Source organism: Manihot esculenta, chromosome 15 (assembly GCF_001659605.2).
Source record: "Manihot esculenta cultivar AM560-2 chromosome 15, M.esculenta_v8, whole genome shotgun sequence".
NCBI classification, from domain to species: domain Eukaryota; kingdom Viridiplantae; phylum Streptophyta; class Magnoliopsida; order Malpighiales; family Euphorbiaceae; genus Manihot; species Manihot esculenta.
In genome coordinates, this window is record NC_035175.2 from 20,465,578 (window position 1) to 20,485,554 (window position 19,977).

Below are 19,977 nucleotides of genomic sequence, written 5' to 3' on the forward strand. Positions count from 1 at the left end.
CTCACTTTCTATAGCATTCTCTTTTGGTGTGATTTTGAAAGGTTCGAGAATCAAAGACTTGGTCCAAAGTGCAGTGAGATTCAAAATTGCTCCTACTTTATTGTTGCTTGCTTCTCGTGCAATTGTTTGATTGAAAGCTATATGCCCTAACTACGGCCGCATGTTTTAAGGGAAGCTAAAAAAAATGCTTTACTAGTCCACTTTCAAAGCAAAGGATAAAGAAAATTCAGCTTTATTAATTGATTTATTGATTTTAAGAAGATATTAAAATATTTTTAATATTTTATAAAATAAATTGATTAATTTTTTTATTAATTTTATTTATTAAATATTTTTATTATTTAATTTTTATAATATAAAAAATTTATTAATATATTTTTTAATTCTATAAAAATATCTATGAATTATTTTTTTTAAACTCAAAATTAAAAATTAAAAACTAAAAAAGGAGAATATAAAATTTCTCAAATATATTGAGATAAAATTTAGGTTAATCATGTAAATGTATCTATGAATTACTTGTGGATATATGATTAATTGATAAAATTTTAAAATTTTAAAAATATTTTAATTGGAAAAATAATTCATGAATTCTTTTTTTTATCACAACATACAAATAGTAATTTTTCTAAGGAGTAATTATATTTTTCTTTTACAAAATTTTCCATCTATTGTCCTCAAAGTTGCAGCCAAAATTTCTTTGATTTTTGATGGAAAATGATGGATTTTTTGCCTTAATCATTCATATTAACTTAAGTGGTGGATTAATAAGTGGATAAAAAGGAGGTTAATTTTGACTGTTCTCAAAGTTTAATTGATTTTTTTGCCTTCATCATTCGTTTTCCATCTCCTGTTCTCAAAGTTGCCGCCTTAACTTTTTTTTTTTTTTCACTTTGATGAAAAATGAAATGAATTTTATCTCCCTTTACTTTTAATTAGTATTTTTTTTTGTAATTTCCATTAATCTCTCAATTTTATTATATTTTTAATTTAATTGTTTAATTTTAATTTTTTAAATTATTTTAACTTTAATTTAAATATCATTAAACTCCTTTAACATGCTATTATAAATTAATTTAATTAAAATACTCCTTACATATCATATCATATTATTTTTTTAATTAAAATTTAATAAATTTTTTTAGCTTTTTAATTAGAATTAGAACTTTTTCTCTTTTTATTCATTTACTTTTTTATAAAATTAAGTATTAAATAAATAAATAAGATATTCAATATTAACTAAATTGAAATAATTCATATATATTTTTAAATATTATTAATTTTAATTATATTTTATTAAATATTATAATTATTTTCATAATTATTATAAGCTATCATTATTAAACCTAGTTTAAATATTTTACCTAATTGAAATATTTACTTAACACTGGTATTTAAAAAATAAATAAAATATTGATTCAAAAAATAAATAAATAAAATAATATAATTAATGAATAATAAAAAATTTGAGGATGTCTATTGGTCCCTTTGATGAAACTCTTTGTATCTTCTTGCATGTGCTATACCAATTTTTTTATGTAAATTACAATTAATTTTTTTTATCTCAAAATTGAAATTTTTTAATAAAATATAATTTACTCCCTAAAATATAATGAATTCTCGTTTTAGTTTTTGTATTCTAAAAATCCACCTTAATAGTCCATGATCTCTAATGTTAGGAATTCTATTAAGAGCGAATATTCAGTCGATTCGATTCAAAATCAAATCGAACTAAATAAATTAAAAATTAAAATTTTGGTATTTATGAAATCGAATCAAATTGATTTTGATCAGAAATCAAATAGAATGAACCGATCTGATTCAGTTCGATTCGGTTCGATTTGATCGATTTAAATTTTTAATAATTTTTTTATTTTTTACACTTTATTTTTAGTATTTTAAAATTTAATTTGAGTACCTTAATATTAATATGATCTAATCTCTATAAATTATTAAAAATAATATACTATTATCACTAATCTGTTCGGTTCATTTTTTTTATTTTTTTCTAATCAAAATCGAACAGAACTAAAATAACAAAAATTTTTGAAATTAAAAATTGAACCAAACTGAATTGAAATAAATAAAAAATCGAATCAAAATTTTAAATTAATTCAATTCGGTCGATTTTTTCGATTTGAATTAAATACTGCTCATCTCTAAATTCTATTAGTTCAAAGTTAAACAACATAGATCTTCAAATGGGCAAAACTACCTAAGATGCCATTGCTAATTGGAGAAAGAAGGTCCATAGCATCTCTTGTAAGTTTATGAAGCAAAAGTAGAAAGAGTGAATAAAACTCAACTTGCAAATTTTTAAATTTCAAATTGTTGTAACAGTTATCAAATCACTTCATGATAAGAAAAAAAACTCAATTTACATTTAAACACCAAAACTTTAAGATTTCAAGTTTCAAATTTCGGTAACAAATCGTAACACCCCTTTTCCTGTCAAGGTATAAACAGAGTAAGAATTATCACTAGCTATACTTTTTTTTTTTGAAACTTTTCAGATTTACTCAAATACACTTACCATTAGGCTAAGCCTATAAGTACAACTATACCTTTTTATATATATCAAAACTAAACAATTTCTTTTATATGTAATTTCCAAGTTATTAGGTAGCTCAAGTAAATTTCATAAATTAATTAAAGTAAATATGAAATTTTAAACCAAAATTTTGGCAAAGTTTCATCTGTTTCATAAGCATTTCAACCTATAGTACATATGAAAAACACATTTATAATTAGGGAGATTTACAATTTAGTCCCTGAATATTGCCATTATTAACAAGTCAGTCCATGTATTTTTAGAAACCTATTAAAACGTCCTTATCTTTTCTCTCCGTCAATAAAATAGTCCTTCCGTTTATTTTTACCGTTAAAAATATAGTAAAAGACCAAATTAGCCCCTTCTTTTCCTCCTCCTTTTTCTTCTTCATCAATTCTTCCTCCTCCTTCTGCTTCTTCTTCTGCTTCTGCTTCTTCTTCTGCTTTTGCTTCTGCTTCTTCTTCTTCTTCTTCTTCTTCTTCTTCTTCTTCTTCTTCTCCTTCATCATCATCATCTTCTTCTTCTTCTTCTTTTTTGAGGAGGAGGAGGAGGAGGGACTATTTCGTTGACGGAAAGAAATGATAAGGACATTTTAATAGATGTGAGAAAAGATAGAGACTATTTCATTGATACAAAGAAACAATAATGACGTTTTAATAGATATGAGAATAGATAAGGACGTTTTAATAGATTTTTGAAAATATAAGGAGGGATGATTTCGTTGATGGAAAGAAATGATGAGGAGGGACTATTTCGTTGACGAAAAGAAACGATAATGACGTTTTAATAAATATGAGAAAAGATAGGGACTATTTCATTGACAGAAAGAAACGATAAGGACGTTTTAATAAATATGAAAAAAAATAAAAACGTTTTAATAGATTTTTGAAAATTTAGGGACTGACTTGTTAATAATAACAATATTCAAGGACTAAATAAGGGGTTTTATTTGAGGGTAAAATTGGATTTTAAAATTTTTCTCTCTCCTCCTTTATCTAATTTTAACGGAAAAGAGGACGGAAGGACTATTTCGTTGACAGAAGAAAAGATAAGGACGTTTTAATAGATTTCTAAAAATATATGGACTGACTTGTTAATAATGATAATATCCAATGACTAAATTATAAATCTCCCTTATAATTATACTGTCAACTGTCATTTGATATCTTACTATTATTTAATTTAGTATACATTTTATAACATCACTCATTATTTTTCCATGGATATCATCCCATACAAACATTTAGCTCTTTTTCTTTATCCATGTAATACCCGGCTAGACTCCGGTATCGGAATCCCTACCGTCTGGTGGGACCTCAGGTGTCGGAAACCTCTAGAAGGGTAAAACTATGATTTTATGAAATGTTTTCATGTATTTCATGTTTTTAAGTAAGAAGTTAAATGAGTTTTTACATGAAAAATCCTTGGAGGAAAACCCAGGTTCGGCCGCCGAACTCCAAAGATCGGCCGCCGAACATGCATGCTTTCGGAGGGACTTTAGGCGCCCGAAAGTTTTGAGTGAGGGAAATGCAGGTTCGGCCGCCGAACTCCAAGTTCGGCCGCCGAACCTTGCATGCATGCGGAGGCACTTTCGGCCCCCGAACGTGGCCTGGCCAGCCACCTATAAAAGGGGCACTTAGCCGAAATGGGAGAGTTTTCTCCCATTTTCAGCCACAGCAAGCTTCCGACCTCCCTCTCCCAAATCTTGTGTTTTTCCTTCAATCCCCACCATTTTCTTTGAGTTTTAAGGTTCCACAAAAGTTTTTGAGTGTTTTTAAGCAAGTTTGGAGCTTGGAAGTCTTGGAGCTAAATCCCTCCATTTTCCGAGCTAGGGTCGTTCTTCCTCTCGATCTTCAAGAGGTAAGCTTCGATCTATGCTTCTTTTATGTTTTATGAAAGTTTTATGCAAGTTGATGGGGTAGAATGCATGTTTAGGCTTGTTGTTAGGTTTATGGGTTATTTTGATGATTTGAACAATGTGTGTTGGAAATGTGTTGTAGTTGGGGTATATTATAGTTTGAGACCCCTAGGTGTGAAGTATGATGTGTATGCATGTGTAGAAACAAGTTTATGCATGTTTTGAGGCGTTTTGGAGGCTGTGGACACAAGGGAGCCAAGTTTCTGCCCTTCGGCAGAAACTCAGGTTCGGCCGCCGAAGTGACCTTCGGCCGCCGAACCCCCTTGTGGAGGCAGTTTCGGCTGCCGAAGCCTGCCCCCGAAACTCAAGTTTCGTCTCTGTCCGGGAGGTTCGGCCGCCGAAAGTGCCGCCGAACCTGCATGACTTTCGGCTGCAGAGGGACTTTCGGCCGCCGAACCTGCCGCCGAAAGTGCCCTGTTCAGCCGTTTCTTGCATGATTTCATGTGATGTTTTCAGGATGTTTTAGGGGGTCTTTGGGGAGTATTTTAGAGTCATGTTCATGTATGTTGGTGCCTCATTTGAGTCCACCTGTGTAGGTTCGGACCCGAGGGACCGAGACCCCCGGTTGTGAGATAGTCGTTCAGAGTTCGTTGTTAAAGCTTCAGTTGCCAGGTGAGTGGAACAACCCCTTAAACTTTAAAGTAAAGGAATAAATGAATGAATCATAAAGCATTGCCCATGCATCATTATGCTATGCAATATTAGGTTGTATGCATTAGAATTCACGAATATGTTGCATTGCATACTTTGTTGTTGATGTGGATGAATGTTGAATGATCCATTAGCCCTTGTATGTCATGATAGCCTATGTGAGTCCAGGTGTGCCTGCTACGGCTCCACGCCCCTGGCACTATGACTGATTATGAAAGTCCGGGTGTGCCTGCTACGGCTCTACGCCCCCGGCATGTATGAGTAAGAAAGATTGGGGCTATATGGTGACAAGTTCATCCTTGTTGTGAAATGTTTGTGTTATGGCGCATACATGAAGGCATGAATAAGAAAAAGAAAGAAAAAGTTAAATGAATAATAATATACCTAAAAATGGAGAAATTAAAATAAATGTTTTTAGTTTCTGCTCACTGGGCTCTAGTAGCTCACCCCACTCCCTTTATCCCCAGAGTTGCAGGTACAGGGTAGATCAAGAAGTCGGCTAGAGTGAAGTCAAGTCATGTATGTTGTAATAGATAGTAGTGGACATGAACATGATGTATTGAGTATTTATGACCATGTAATGTAATGAATGAGTTATGTATAGTTATGATATGTAATGATGATGATGATTGAGGATTAGTATGTGCTTGACCCTATGTTTATGGTTATCCCCTTGGCACATGATCTCTAGAAATGTTTTTATGATGTATTTGATAGTCCAAGCTTATCGATTGATGAAATACCCCATTGGAGCATTTGATGAGGACTCCAGGGGTGGTTATGTTATTAGATGTGCACATGTTCAGGTTAAGCTTGGGAAGAGAAAGAAAAAGTTTACAGTTTTATGAATGTTGATCATGTATGGGATATTACAGGTTACAGGAGGTATGTAGGCTTGCTACGGGTCCCGGCGGCCTTAAGCCGATCTGGATCCTAGCGCCGGTAACGGGTCGGATTTCCGGGTCGTTACAGAGTGGTATCAGAGCCCTAGGTTCATATGGTCGGACCTAGAGTGTCGGGCTCATAGATGTTCTAGAAGGTCAAGCACACTAGGAAAATCATGTCCACTAGGATAGGATGTAGAGTCCTGTCTATATGATGATGTGATATGCCATGATGATATGCATGTGCATAAATGCTATGATGTGATGCTATGTATGTGATGAGGGTTCATGTGTTTCCACATGAACCATATGATACTAATGATTGCTTGTGCTATGTGCTGTTTTTCAGAAGATAGAATGAGAGGAACTCGTCGATCTGCACGATTGACTGGAGTGCCACCTCAGGACGAGGGCGCTGATGCCCGTCCTTCAGCTTTGCCTAGGGCAATGTCCAGTAGGTCCAACAGAGACAGAGTAGCTAGAGACCCTAGAAGGTCTTTGGATCTGGATAGAAGCAAATCAGTAAGGGGAACAGTGCAGGGAGGAATGTCTGAGGATATGGAAGTGGATCAGAGGAGGGATGGCAGTCTCGGTGTGAACATGCCGGAAGAGGGCATGGGAGAATCAGAAGGAGGCACTCAGGCCTCGAGTTATGTTCAGCCACATCACTACCCACCCTATTCACACCATCCAGGGTATTCGATGGGAGGTACATCGGATAACCCCAGTTTTAGCCCTTATCCTCCACATATGCCATACCCACCTTACTACCCACCATACTCTCAGTACCCCATGTACCCACCTCCACCTCCCTATACCAGTACAGCAAACCCTACCCCAGGGGATGTTGCACCTCCACCACCACCAGTACCTACTGTCCCGGAAACACAAGTACCCAAACCTACCTCATCTAGAGGGAGCAAGGTCAAGATGACCGATTACATGAAGTTGGGTGCTCCTCAGTACAGAACAGGTGATGACCCATTTGAGTATCTGAGCAGGGTCAAGACTATTACAGATGAGATAGGGGCTGATGACAGTAGAGCCATTCAGATGGCTGGGTTCACAATGGAGTGCAAGAAAGCACGTGGTTGGTTTAAGAACTATGTGAACCCGAGAGCGGACAGTATGTCCTGGGAGGAGTTTGCAAATGAGTTTGCAGGATGGGCTTTCCCTGAGAGCTCTAGAGAGCAGAAGATAATAGAATTCGAACAGTTGAGGCAGACTGAACAGATGAGTGTGGAGGAGTACACAGACAGGTTCCTGGAGTTGTTGCCATATGCTGGGCAGAATTTGGACACAGATCAAAAGAAATCAAGTAGATATATTATGAGGCTACACTCCAGGTATTCCTCTTTGATACAGTCAGCAGAGAGGGAGAGTTTCCATGCCATAGTGGATATGGCTAGGAGAATGGAGGCTAGTGCTATCGTTGAGGGGAAGGTAAAACAGTCAGTGGCACAGTCTTCTGGTTCCAAGACCCCAGGTGGGGAAAGGTTAGACTCTTCTTCTCTGAGTGCAGGCAGTAAGAAGTGGGACAGAGGCCACAGAAAATCTAAGAAGAATAAGTTCTGGAACAAGATCAAGTCAGGTCTGGGTTTAGGCAGTGGCTCCAGCTCTGGCGCAGAGGTTACAGCATGTATGAGATGTGGGAGACCACACAAGGGAGTATGTCTGGCAGGGACAAACACATGTTTCAGATGCGGACAGGCGGGTCATTTGGCTCGAGACTGTCCTAGAGCAGCCTTTGCAACACCGTCTCAGCAGACAGCCTCCGGCAGTGTGGTGCAGCCAGTAGCTCCAGCCGCAACACAGGCCAGTGGCAGAGGCAGAGGGAGAGGGTCAGCCTCTTCATCAGCAGGATACAGAGGTGAAGGTCCATCAGCTCCGGCACGGATCTTCACTATGACTCAGCAGGAGGCCAGCACATCCAACACCGTGGTGGCAGGTAATCTCATCATTGGTTGTTCTGATGTGTATGCCTTAATGGACCCGGGTGCATCTCATTCTTTTGTTGCTCCGAGAGTCGTGGAGAGGGTAGGATTGATGGTCTCTGGGTTAGAGTGTCCCCTATGGGTCAGTGGACCCAAGTGTGACCCGTCAGTGGCAGAGGCAGTCTGCCAATGTAGTCCAGTTTTCATAGAGGGAAGATGCCTTTCCGCCGACCTCGTGGTTCTAGATTTGACAGATTTTGACGTCATTCTAGGGATGGATTGGTTATCGACCCATGGTGCTACCTTGGACTGTAGAGACAAGGTAGTCAGATTCAGAGATCAGGATGGGTCCGAGGTCGTCTTCAGAGGAGACAAGAGGGGTACACCTAGAGGTCTGATCTCAGCTCTTCAGGCTCGTAGGTTGCTTAGGAGGGGATGTCAGGGGTTTCTAGCTCATGTGAGAGAGTTAGATAGTCATGTCAGAGAGCCCGCCTCAGTGCCTGTGGTGAGTGAGTTCTTAGATGTTTTCCCAGACGAGCTGCCAGGGTTACCACCTGCTAGGGAGATAGAGTTCGAGATTGAGTTAATGCCTGGTACCAGACCGATCTCTATCCCTCCCTACAGGATGGCACCAGCTGAATTGAAAGAACTGAAAGAACAGTTGCAAGAGCTGGTAGATAAGGGTTTCATCCGACCGAGTACTTCACCTTGGGGTGCTCCGGTTTTGTTTGTAAGGAAGAAGGATGGATCCCTTCGACTTTGCATCGACTACAGACAGTTGAACAAGGTCACTACCAAGAACAAGTACCCTTTGCCGAGGATCGACGATCTATTCGACCAGCTGGCAGGAGCAGGTTGTTTCTCCAAAATAGATCTGAGATCAGGGTACCATCAGTTGAGGATAAGGAATGAAGATGTACCGAAGACAGCTTTCAGGACTAGGTATGGGCACTATGAGTTCCTTGTGATGCCGTTCGGGTTGACCAACGCCCCTGCAGCATTCATGGACCTCATGAACAGAGTATTCAGTCAGTATCTGGATCACTTCGTTATTGTCTTCATAGATGATATCCTAGTGTATTCCAGAAATGCAGAGGAGCATGCCCATCACCTGAGGACAGTTTTGCAGACCTTGAGAGAGCATGGCTTGTATGCCAAGTTCTCCAAATGTGAGTTTTGGCTTAGGAGCATATCATTCTTGGGGCACATTGTGTCAGAACAAGGTATTGAAGTAGACCCCAAGAAGGTAGAGGCTGTAGCTAACTGGCCTAGACCCACCACAGTGACCGAGATCAAGAGTTTTCTGGGTTTAGCAGGTTACTACAGGAGGTTCGTTCAGGACTTCTCAAAGATTGCTGCTCCTATGACCAAATTGACAAAGAAGAATCAGAAGTTCATATGGACCGATCAGTGTGAGGAAAGCTTTGAGGAGCTTAAGAGGAGGTTGACTTCAGCACCGGTGTTAGCTCTGCCAAAAAGTGATGATGACTTCTCAGTATATTGTGATGCGTCCCGTGTGGGACTGGGTTGTGTGCTAATGCAGAATGAGAGGGTGATCGCTTATGCTTCTAGGCAGCTGAAGAAGCATGAGCTGAATTACCCCACACATGACCTAGAGATGGCAGCAGTGATCTTTGCACTCAAGATGTGGAGGCATTACCTTTATGGGGTAAAGTGTGAGATCTTCACAGATCATAAGAGCCTGCAGTACATCCTGAGTCAGAGAGAACTGAACATGAGGCAGAGGAGATGGGTAGAGCTGTTGAGTGACTATGATTGCAAGATTCAGTACCATCCGGGTAAGGCGAATGTTGTGGCAGACGCCTTAAGCCAGAAATCACTCGGCAGTCTATCCCACATTTCAGCAGAGAGGAGGCCGGTGGTGAAGGAGTTCCACAGACTTATGAGTGAGGGACTACAGTTGGAGTTGTCTGGCACAGGTGCCTTAGTGGCTCAGATGAGAGTAACACCCGTGTTTCTGGAGCAGGTAGCTCAGAAACAGCATGAGGACCCAGAGTTGGTCAGGATAGCCAGAACGGTTCAGTCAGGCCAGAGTAATGAGTTCAAGTTTGATGATAAGGGGATCCTCCGCTACGGGAACAGATTATGTGTGCCAGATGACATTGGTCTGAAGGGAGATATTATGGGGGAAGCCCATAATACCAGGTATAGTGTTCACCCTGGAGCCACCAAGATGTATCAGGATCTGAAGAGAGTGTATTGGTGGCCAGCTATGAAGAAGGACGTGGCACTGTTCGTGTCAGCCTGCGATGTGTGTCAGAGGGTGAAACTAGAGCATCAGAAGCCGGCTGGAATGTTGAATCCACTACCGATTCCAGAGTGGAAATGGGAGAATATAGCTATGGACTTCGTAGTGGGGTTACCGGCGACGTCCAACAGATTGGACTCCATATGGGTGATTGTGGACAGACTCACCAAATCTGCTCACTTCATCCCTGTCAGGAGTGGTTACTCTGTGGACAAGTTGGCACAGGTGTACGTAGATGAGATTGTCAGACTGCATGGGGTCCCGGTGTCTATAGTGTCAGATAGAGGGCCCCAGTTCACCTCCAGGTTTTGGCGGAGTCTGCAGAACGCTATGGGTACCAGATTAGACTTCAGTACTGCCTTCCACCCACAGACGGACGGACAGTCAGAGAGGACCATCCAGACAATAGAGGATATGCTCAGAATGTGTGTGCTAGATTTTGGCGGTTCTTGGAGGCAGCATCTACCTCTAGTGGAGTTTGCCTACAATAACAACTATCATGCTAGCATAGGGATGGCTCCATATGAAGCTTTGTATGGGAGGAAGTGCAGATCACCTATCTGCTGGGAGGAAGTAGGAGAGAGGACTCTTGCGGGTCCGGAGTTAGTAGAGCTTACCAGCAGGGTGGTACCCATAATCAGAGAGAGGATCAAGACTGCTGCTAGTCGGCAGAAGAGTTATGCAGATATCCGCAGAAGACAGCTAGAGTTCCAGGAGGGGGATTTGGTTTTGCTCAAGGTGTCTCCTATGAAAGGAGTGGTTCGGTTCGGGAAGAAGGGTAAGTTAGCTCCACGGTACATCGGTCCTTTTGAGGTGCTTCAGAGGGTCGGTAATGTGTCGTACAAGCTAGACTTGCCTGCTTCGATGGAGAGAATCCATCCGGTTTTCCATGTTTCTCTGTTACGGAAGTATGTGTCAGATCCGAGCAAGGTTCTTAGTGAGCCTGATGTAGAGATCCAAGAGGATCTCACCTATGTAGAACAGCCAGTACGGATCCTAGACACTCAGATTAGAAAGCTGAGGAACAAGGAAATCCCGATGGTGAAAGTCCTTTGGAACCACCACAATATTGAAGAATGCACCTGGGAGACACGGGAGTCCATGCTCCGGCAATACCCCCATCTGTTTTGAGGTGAGTGTTAGTTGTTCTATGTGTTGCATGTATGATATATTGTATGCTATGTTGTATGTTATGATCGATGCCATGCTTTGTATGTTAGTTGAGGAACATTCGGGGACGAATGTTCTTAAGGGGGGGAGAATGTAATACCCGGCTAGACTCCGGTATCGGAATCCCTACCGTCTGGTGGGACCTCAGGTGTCGGAAACCTCTAGAAGGGTAAAACTATGATTTTATGAAATGTTTTCATGTATTTCATGTTTTTAAGTAAGAAGTTAAATGAGTTTTTACATGAAAAATCCTTGGAGGAAAACCCAGGTTCGGCCGCCGAACTCCAAAGATCGGCCGCCGAACATGCATGCTTTCGGAGGGACTTTAGGCGCCCGAAAGTTTTGAGTGAGGGAAATGCAGGTTCGGCCGCCGAACTCCAAGTTCGGCCGCCGAACCTTGCATGCATGCGGAGGCACTTTCGGCCCCCGAACGTGGCCTGGCCAGCCACCTATAAAAGGGGCACTTAGCCGAAATGGGAGAGTTTTCTCCCATTTTCAGCCACAGCAAGCTTCCGACCTCCCTCTCCCAAATCTTGTGTTTTTCCTTCAATCCCCACCATTTTCTTTGAGTTTTAAGGTTCCACAAAAGTTTTTGAGTGTTTTTAAGCAAGTTTGGAGCTTGGAAGTCTTGGAGCTAAATCCCTCCATTTTCCGAGCTAGGGTCGTTCTTCCTCTCGATCTTCAAGAGGTAAGCTTCGATCTATGCTTCTTTTATGTTTTATGAAAGTTTTATGCAAGTTGATGGGGTAGAATGCATGTTTAGGCTTGTTGTTAGGTTTATGGGTTATTTTGATGATTTGAACAATGTGTGTTGGAAATGTGTTGTAGTTGGGGTATATTATAGTTTGAGACCCCTAGGTGTGAAGTATGATGTGTATGCATGTGTAGAAACAAGTTTATGCATGTTTTGAGGCGTTTTGGAGGCTGTGGACACAAGGGAGCCAAGTTTCTGCCCTTCGGCAGAAACTCAAGTTCGGCCGCCGAAGTGACCTTCGGCCGCCGAACCCCCTTGTGGAGGCAGTTTCGGCTGCCGAAGCCTGCCCCCGAAACTCAAGTTTCGTCTCTGTCCGGGAGGTTCGGCCGCCGAAAGTGCCGCCGAACTTGCATGACTTTCGGCTATAGAGGGACTTTCGGCCGCCGAACCTGCCGCCGAAAGTGCCCTGTTCAGCCGTTTCTTGCATGATTTCATGTGATGTTTTCAGGATGTTTTAGGGGGTCTTTGGGGAGTATTTTAGAGTCATGTTCATGTATGTTGGTGCCTCATTTGAGTCCACCTGTGTAGGTTCGGACCCGAGGGACCGAGACCCCCGGTTGTGAGATAGTCGTTCAGAGTTCGTTGTTAAAGCTTCAGTTGCCAGGTGAGTGGAACAACCCCTTAAACTTTAAAGTAAAGGAATAAATGAATGAATCATAAAGCATTGCCCATGCATCATTATGCTATGCAATATTAGGTTGTATGCATTAGAATTCACGAATATGTTGCATTGCATACTTTGTTGTTGATGTGGATGAATGTTGAATGATCCATTAGCCCTTGTATGTCATGATAGCCTATGTGAGTCCAGGTGTGCCTGCTACGGCTCCACGCCCCTGGCACTATGACTGATTATGAAAGTCCGGGTGTGCCTGCTACGGCTCTACGCCCCCGGCATGTATGAGTAAGAAAGATTGGGGCTATATGGTGACAAGTTCATCCTTGTTGTGAAATGTTTGTGTTATGGCGCATACATGAAGGCATGAATAAGAAAAAGAAAGAAAAAGTTAAATGAATAATAATATACCTAAAAATGGAGAAATTAAAATAAATGTTTTTAGTTTCTGCTCACTGGGCTCTAGTAGCTCACCCCACTCCCTTTATCCCCAGAGTTGCAGGTACAGGGTAGATCAAGAAGTCGGCTAGAGTGAAGTCAAGTCATGTATGTTGTAATAGATAGTAGTGGACATGAACATGATGTATTGAGTATTTATGACCATGTAATGTAATGAATGAGTTATGTATAGTTATGATATGTAATGATGATGATGATTGAGGATTAGTATGTGCTTGACCCTATGTTTATGGTTATCCCCTTGGCACATGATCTCTAGAAATGTTTTTATGATATATTTGATAGTCCAAGCTTATCGATTGATGAAATACCCCATTGGAGCATTTGATGAGGACTCCAGGGGTGGTTATGTTATTAGATGTGCACATGTTCAGGTTAAGCTTGGGAAGAGAAAGAAAAAGTTTACAGTTTTATGAATGTTGATCATGTATGGGATATTACAGGTTACAGGAGGTATGTAGGCTTGCTACGGGTCCCGGCGGCCTTAAGCCGATCTGGATCCTAGCGCCGGTAACGGGTCGGATTTCCGGGTCGTTACAATCCATACATGATTACATTATTTTGATTTACATAACCTTCATAACCCACTCTATTTAATATGTACATGCCAAATTATAATTGTACTATGATGCGGAAACTCAAACAACCAGCTATGATAATGGTCTTGAAGTCTGATGTAGATCTCTGACGATCTCCATTATACCTACTTTATCTACAATCTGCATGAGGTAAAAACTAACACGCTGAACGAATATTCAGTGAGTGATTGCAAACAAATAATAATAAAAAAAAGCAAACGTATTCATATATATAGATAATTAAGTAAACAATTACAAGTATATAAAGTGTAGTTAACATGATAAAAAGCATACTTATCAAACTTCTTGTTATAAGATATGAGTGCCATATGTACTCTTGTGAACGATAAGAATTTCCTTCAGATTTAATAAAAATATCTTTTTTTGCCACTATTGCACATTTTATATTTATACTAAATCACCATAGCTTAGTGCATGTAATAGATATAGACATGTTAACATTCACTGATAATTTCACAAAAAATGAGTATCAATCTTAATTAGGTTCTCAGCCCTTATAAATACATAGTAGAGTCGACTAGGTAGATAAAGAGTAATAATGGTAGACATAAGGTGCCAAATGGTAGGCTCAGAGGCCAAAATTGTGATAGCAGGCAGGGCTTTGTGACCATGCTTATGAGGTACCTGATATATAATCTCAAATATAGATTATGTATCGGTAGCAATACTGCAGACTCTGTATGTTTATATGGCATGTCATACCCTTAAGCTAAACTTAACTTCTATTAAGTTTACTAGGGCCAAGTATCATTGATTCAATGTATCATTGTTCAATATAAATGCATATCATTTGAAGCTATTTAAAATCATTTTCAAAGTACATATATCATATACCAAGGTTAACAAGACGAGAAACTCATGGCAAATAGTACAAAACTTTGTCAACTTAGTATTCCAATATTGTGTCAAGTCAATCTACTTCTTGCATTTTATACCACTAACAAGTAAAGAATGTCAAGTTTTACTCAAATCATCATGCACAAATAGGTGTCATTGTAATACCCGGCTAGACTCCGGTATCGGAATTCCTACCGTCCGGTGGAATCTCGGATGTCGGAAGCCTCTAGTAGGGTAGAATCATGTTTTCATAAAATGTTTTAAGGTATTTCATGGTTTTAAGTAAAATGGAAGTGAGTTTTTGCATGAAAACAATCTTGAAGGAAAACTCAGGTTCGGCCGCCGAACCTCAAGTTCGGCCGCCGAACATGCATGCCTTCGGGAGTGCCTTTAGGCCCCCGAAATCATAAGTGAGGAAAGTCCAGGTTCGGCCGCCGAACCTCAAGTTCAGCCGCCGAATATGGCATGCATGCGGAGGCACGTTCGGCCCCCAAACGTGGCCTGGCCAGCCACTATAAAAGGGTCCCTTAGCCGAAAACGGGCGAGCTTTTTCCCCATTTCCGGCCAAGGTGAGCTCTCCGCCGTCCCTCACCGATCTTGAGTTCTTTCCTTCCAATCTTACTCGATTTTCATGAGTTTTTACTTTGTTTTGAAGATTTTCAAGCTTTGAGCAAAGTTTTGGAGCTTTGAGGTTCAAGGGAACTCAACCCCTTCCATCTCCGAGTTTAGGTCGTCTCTCTCGATCTCCACGAGGTAAGAGCCGATCTTAAGCTCATTTCATGTTTTAAGTAAGTTTCAAGTCGATCTATGGGGTAGAATGCATGTTTAGCTCATGGTTAGGTTTATGGGTTTTATTTGTGTTTTTGATCAATGTGAGTTGCTTGTGTGTTGTAGTTGGGGTTTTTGATGGTTTGATGCCCCTAGGAACTTGTATGTTTGCTTGTGTATGATTGGGAATGTTGTAGAATAGGTTTATGCATGTTTGGGTAGTTTTGGAGGCAAATGTGCATAGGAGAGCTGAGTTTCTGCCACTAAGGGAGAAACCAGGTTCGGCAGCCGAAGGAACTTTTCGGCCGCCGAACATGCTTGTGGAGGCAGCCTTCGGCTGCCGAAGCTTGCCCCCGAAAGGAGACTTTCGTCTCTGTCTGGGAGTTTCGGCCGCCGAAAGTGCCGCCGAACATGCATGAGTTTCGCCTCTGTCTGGGAGTTTCGGCCGCCGAAGGTGCCGCCGAACCTGCCTGACTTTCGGCTCTGGAGGGACTTTCGGCCGCCGAACCTGCCGCCGAAAGTGCCCTGTCCAGCCCTCTCTTGCATGTTTTTCTATGATTGTTTCATGATGTTTTAGGGGGTTTTTGGGGAGTAGTTTAGAGTTATGTTCATGTTTGTTTGGTCCCTCATTTGAGTCCACCTGTGTAGGTTCGGACCCGAGGAACCGAGGACCCCAGCAGTGAGTCAGCTGCTCCAGTGTCTGGTCAGAGCTACCCAGAGGTGAGTGGAATATCTCATTATGTTTTAAAGCAAATGATGGACTTTTTAGCATGATTCACGCATCATGAATGCCATGAGATGTACTAGGTTGTTTGCATTAGAATTCACGAATATGTTGCATTGCACATTTTATTGTTGATGTGGATGAATGTTGGATGATCCATAGCCCTCGATCTATGATGTGACGATGTGATATGTACGGTACGGAATGTAAGACCAGTGGGACCCATTCTACGTTCGCTGGCACTATGTAAGAGAAAGACCAGGACCCATTCTACGTTCTGGCATAGTTGGACTATGCAGAGGGCTAATGGTGACAAGTTCATCCTTGATGTGATTAGCTGTGATGTGATGCATTTCATGTTATCATATGTCTTAAATGTTTTATTATTCTGCTCACTGGGCTCTAGTAGCTCACCCCTCTCCCAATTTCCCCAGGTTTGCAGGTACAGGGTAGATCAGGAGGTTTACAAGAGTAATGAAGTCTTGTGTATGTAATAGATAGTGTGGACATGATAAATGTATTAATGTTATGTAAAAGTACAGTTACAGTCTTGTAATGATATTGAGGATTAGAGATTGTGCTTGACTTTATGTATTAGATATCCCTTTTAATACATGATCTTAGATATTTTATGATGTTTATTGATGTTCATGTTTAGCCAACTCAACACATGTATTGCCACCCTTTGGGGGCATTGATGAGATCCCACAGAGGGGTCAAGTTTATGTTTATGTTTATGTTCAGTGCATGCACAGGTTGAGTTTGGTGTATGATGGAATGAATGAAAGAAAAGTTTTAAATTTTTACGTATGTTGTTGATCATGTATGGGATTAAACAGGTTTTCAGGTTGCATGTCAGGCTTGCTACGGGTCTTGGCGGCCTTAAGCCGACCCGGATCCTAGCGCCGGTAGCGGTCCGATTTTCGGGTCGTTACAGAATGGTATCAGAGCCCTAGGTTCATAGGATCGGACCTAGAGTGTCGGGCTCATAGATGTTCTAGAAGGTCAAGCACAATAGGAAAGATCATGTCCACTAGGATAGGATGTGGAGTCCTGTCTTGTGTAATGATGTGAAATGCCATGATTATATACATGTGCATTGATGCTATGATATGAATGATGTATGTGTGATGAGGGTTCATGTGTGCCCACATGAACCATATGATGCTAATGTTTTTGTGATGTGTACTGTTTTTCAGAAAATAGGATGAGAGGAACCCGTCGATCTGCAAGATTGACTGGAGTACCACCTGAGGATGAGGGCACGAGCGCCCGTCCTCCTACATTGCCTAGGGCAATGTCTTGTAGAGCCAACAGAGAAAGAGTGTCAAGGGACCCTAGAAGGTCTTTTGATGCTAGCAGAAGGGGGACAGATAGAGGAGGAAGTTCTTCAGATGTGAGGGAGGTTACGGAAGAGGATCAGAGGAGGGATGGGAACCTGGATGTGAGCATGGAGGAAGAGGGGACAGGGGAGTCTCAGGGAGGCGTTCAGGCCTCGGGGTATGGTTTTCCACCTCATTATCCACCCTTCCCACAGGGTTCAGGGTATCCGATGGGAGGCACATCGGATTACTCCAGCTTTAACCCCTACCCTACCTACATGCCTTATCCACCTTTCTATCCACCTTACACACAGTACCCAGCTTATCCACCCTCACCCTTCTATCCAAACCCGGCAAACCCCACCTCGGGGAATGCTGCACCCCCACCTCCACCACCTACAGAACCAGCAGCCCCAGTTACTCAACCTCCCAGACCTAGCTCAGCCGGTGGGAGCAAAGTAAAGATGACAGATTACCTTAAGCTGGATGCTCCCAAATACAAGTCAGGGGATGACCCCTTTGAGTATCTGAGAGTAGTGAAGACAATAACTGATGAGCTAGGGGCGGATGATAGCAGGGCCATTCAGATGGCAGGGTTCACTTTAAAGTGCAAGAAGGCACGGGAATGGTTCAAGTGTTATGTGGACCCGAGACTAGACGGCATGACATGGGAGGAATTTGCGAATGAGTTCGCTGGATGGGCTTTTCCAGACAGTTCCAGAGAACTGAAGATGATTGAGTTTGAACAGCTGAGACAGACAGAGCACATGAGTGTAGAGGAGTTCACGGATAAATTCTTAGAGCTATTGCCTTTTTCAGGGCAAGCTCTAGATACCGATTCGAAGAAAGCCAAGAGATATGTTATGAAGCTGCATTCCAGGTACTCCTCGTTGATTCAGTCAGTTGAGAGGGAAAGTTTCCACACTGTGGTGGATATGGCTCGAAGGATGGAGGCGAGTGCTATAGTTGAGGGGTCAGTGAAGCAGTCAGTGACCCAGTCTTCAGGGGTTAAGACCCCAGGCAGAGGAGGGCCAGGTCTCTCTTCTCAGAGCTCAAGTAAGAAGAGGTGGGATAACACCACCAAGAAGCCGAAGAAGAATAAGTTTTGGAATAAGTTGAAATCCGGTCTGGGATTTGGCGGTGGCTCGAGCTCAGGCTCAGATGGTACAGAATGCCAGAGATGTGGAAGGCCGCACAGGGGAGTGTGTCGAGCTGGGACCAATACATGTTTCAGATGTGGACAGGAGGGACACATGGCTCGGGAGTGTCCTAGAGCACCTTTTATGGGCCAGCCCCAGCAGACAGCTTCTGGTAGTGTGGCACAGCCAGCAGCTCCAGCCACAACTCAGGGCAGTGGCAGAGGTAGAGGGAGAGGGGCAGCCTCTTCTTCTGGTTCCCGGGGTGAAGGTCCATCAGCTCCAGCCAGGATCTTCACCATGACTCAGCAGGAGGCTAACACATCCAACACCGTGGTGTCAGGTAATCTCGTCATTGGGTGTTCTGATGTGTATGCTTTAATGGACCCGGGTGCATCTCATTCATTTATTGCTCCGAGAGCCGTTGAGAGGTTGGGTCTGATAGTCTCTGGGTTAGAGTGTCCCCTATGGGTCAGTGGACCCAAGTGTGACCCGTCAGTGGCAGTGTCAGTCTGCCGGTACAGTCCAGTTTTTGTTGAGGGAAGATGCCTCTCCGCCGACCTTGTGGTTCTAGATTTGACAGACTTTGACGTCATTCTAGGGATGGATTGGCTATCTACCCATGGTGCTACCTTGGACTGCAGGGACAAGGTAGTCAGGTTCAGAGATCAGAACGGGTCAGAGGTCGTCTTCAGAGGAGACAAGAGGGGCACACCTAGAGGTCTGATATCAGCTCTTCAGGCTCGTAGGTTGCTTAGGAAGGGATGTCAGGGGTATTTGGCTCATGTGAGAGAGCTTAGCAGTCAGGTCAGGGAGCCAGCCTCGGTGCCAGTTGTCAGAGAGTTTCAGGATGTCTTTCCAGACGAGCTTCCAGGTTTACCACCTGCTAGGGAGATAGAGTTCGAGATAGAGTTGGTGCCTGGAACTAGACCGATCTCTATCCCTCCCTACAGGATGGCCCCAGCCGAGTTGAAGGAATTGAAAGAGCAGTTGCAAGAGCTGGTAGAAAAGGGCTTCATCCGACAGAGTACCTCACCTTGGGGTGCTCCGGTCTTGTTTGTGAGAAAGAAGGATGGGTCCCTCAGACTTTGTATCGACTACAGGCAGTTGAACAAAGTCACTACCAAAAATAGGTACCCTCTGCCAAGGATCGATGATCTATTCGACCAGCTAGCAGGAGCGGGTTGTTTCTCCAAAATAGATCTAAGATCGGGGTACCATCAGCTAAGAATAAGGGATGAAGATGTGCCAAAGACAGCTTTCAGGACCAGATATGGGCATTTTGAGTTCCTTGTGATGCCGTTCGGGTTAACCAACGCCCCTGCAGCATTCATGGATCTCATGAACAGAGTATTTAGCCAATACCTGGATCACTTTGTTATTGT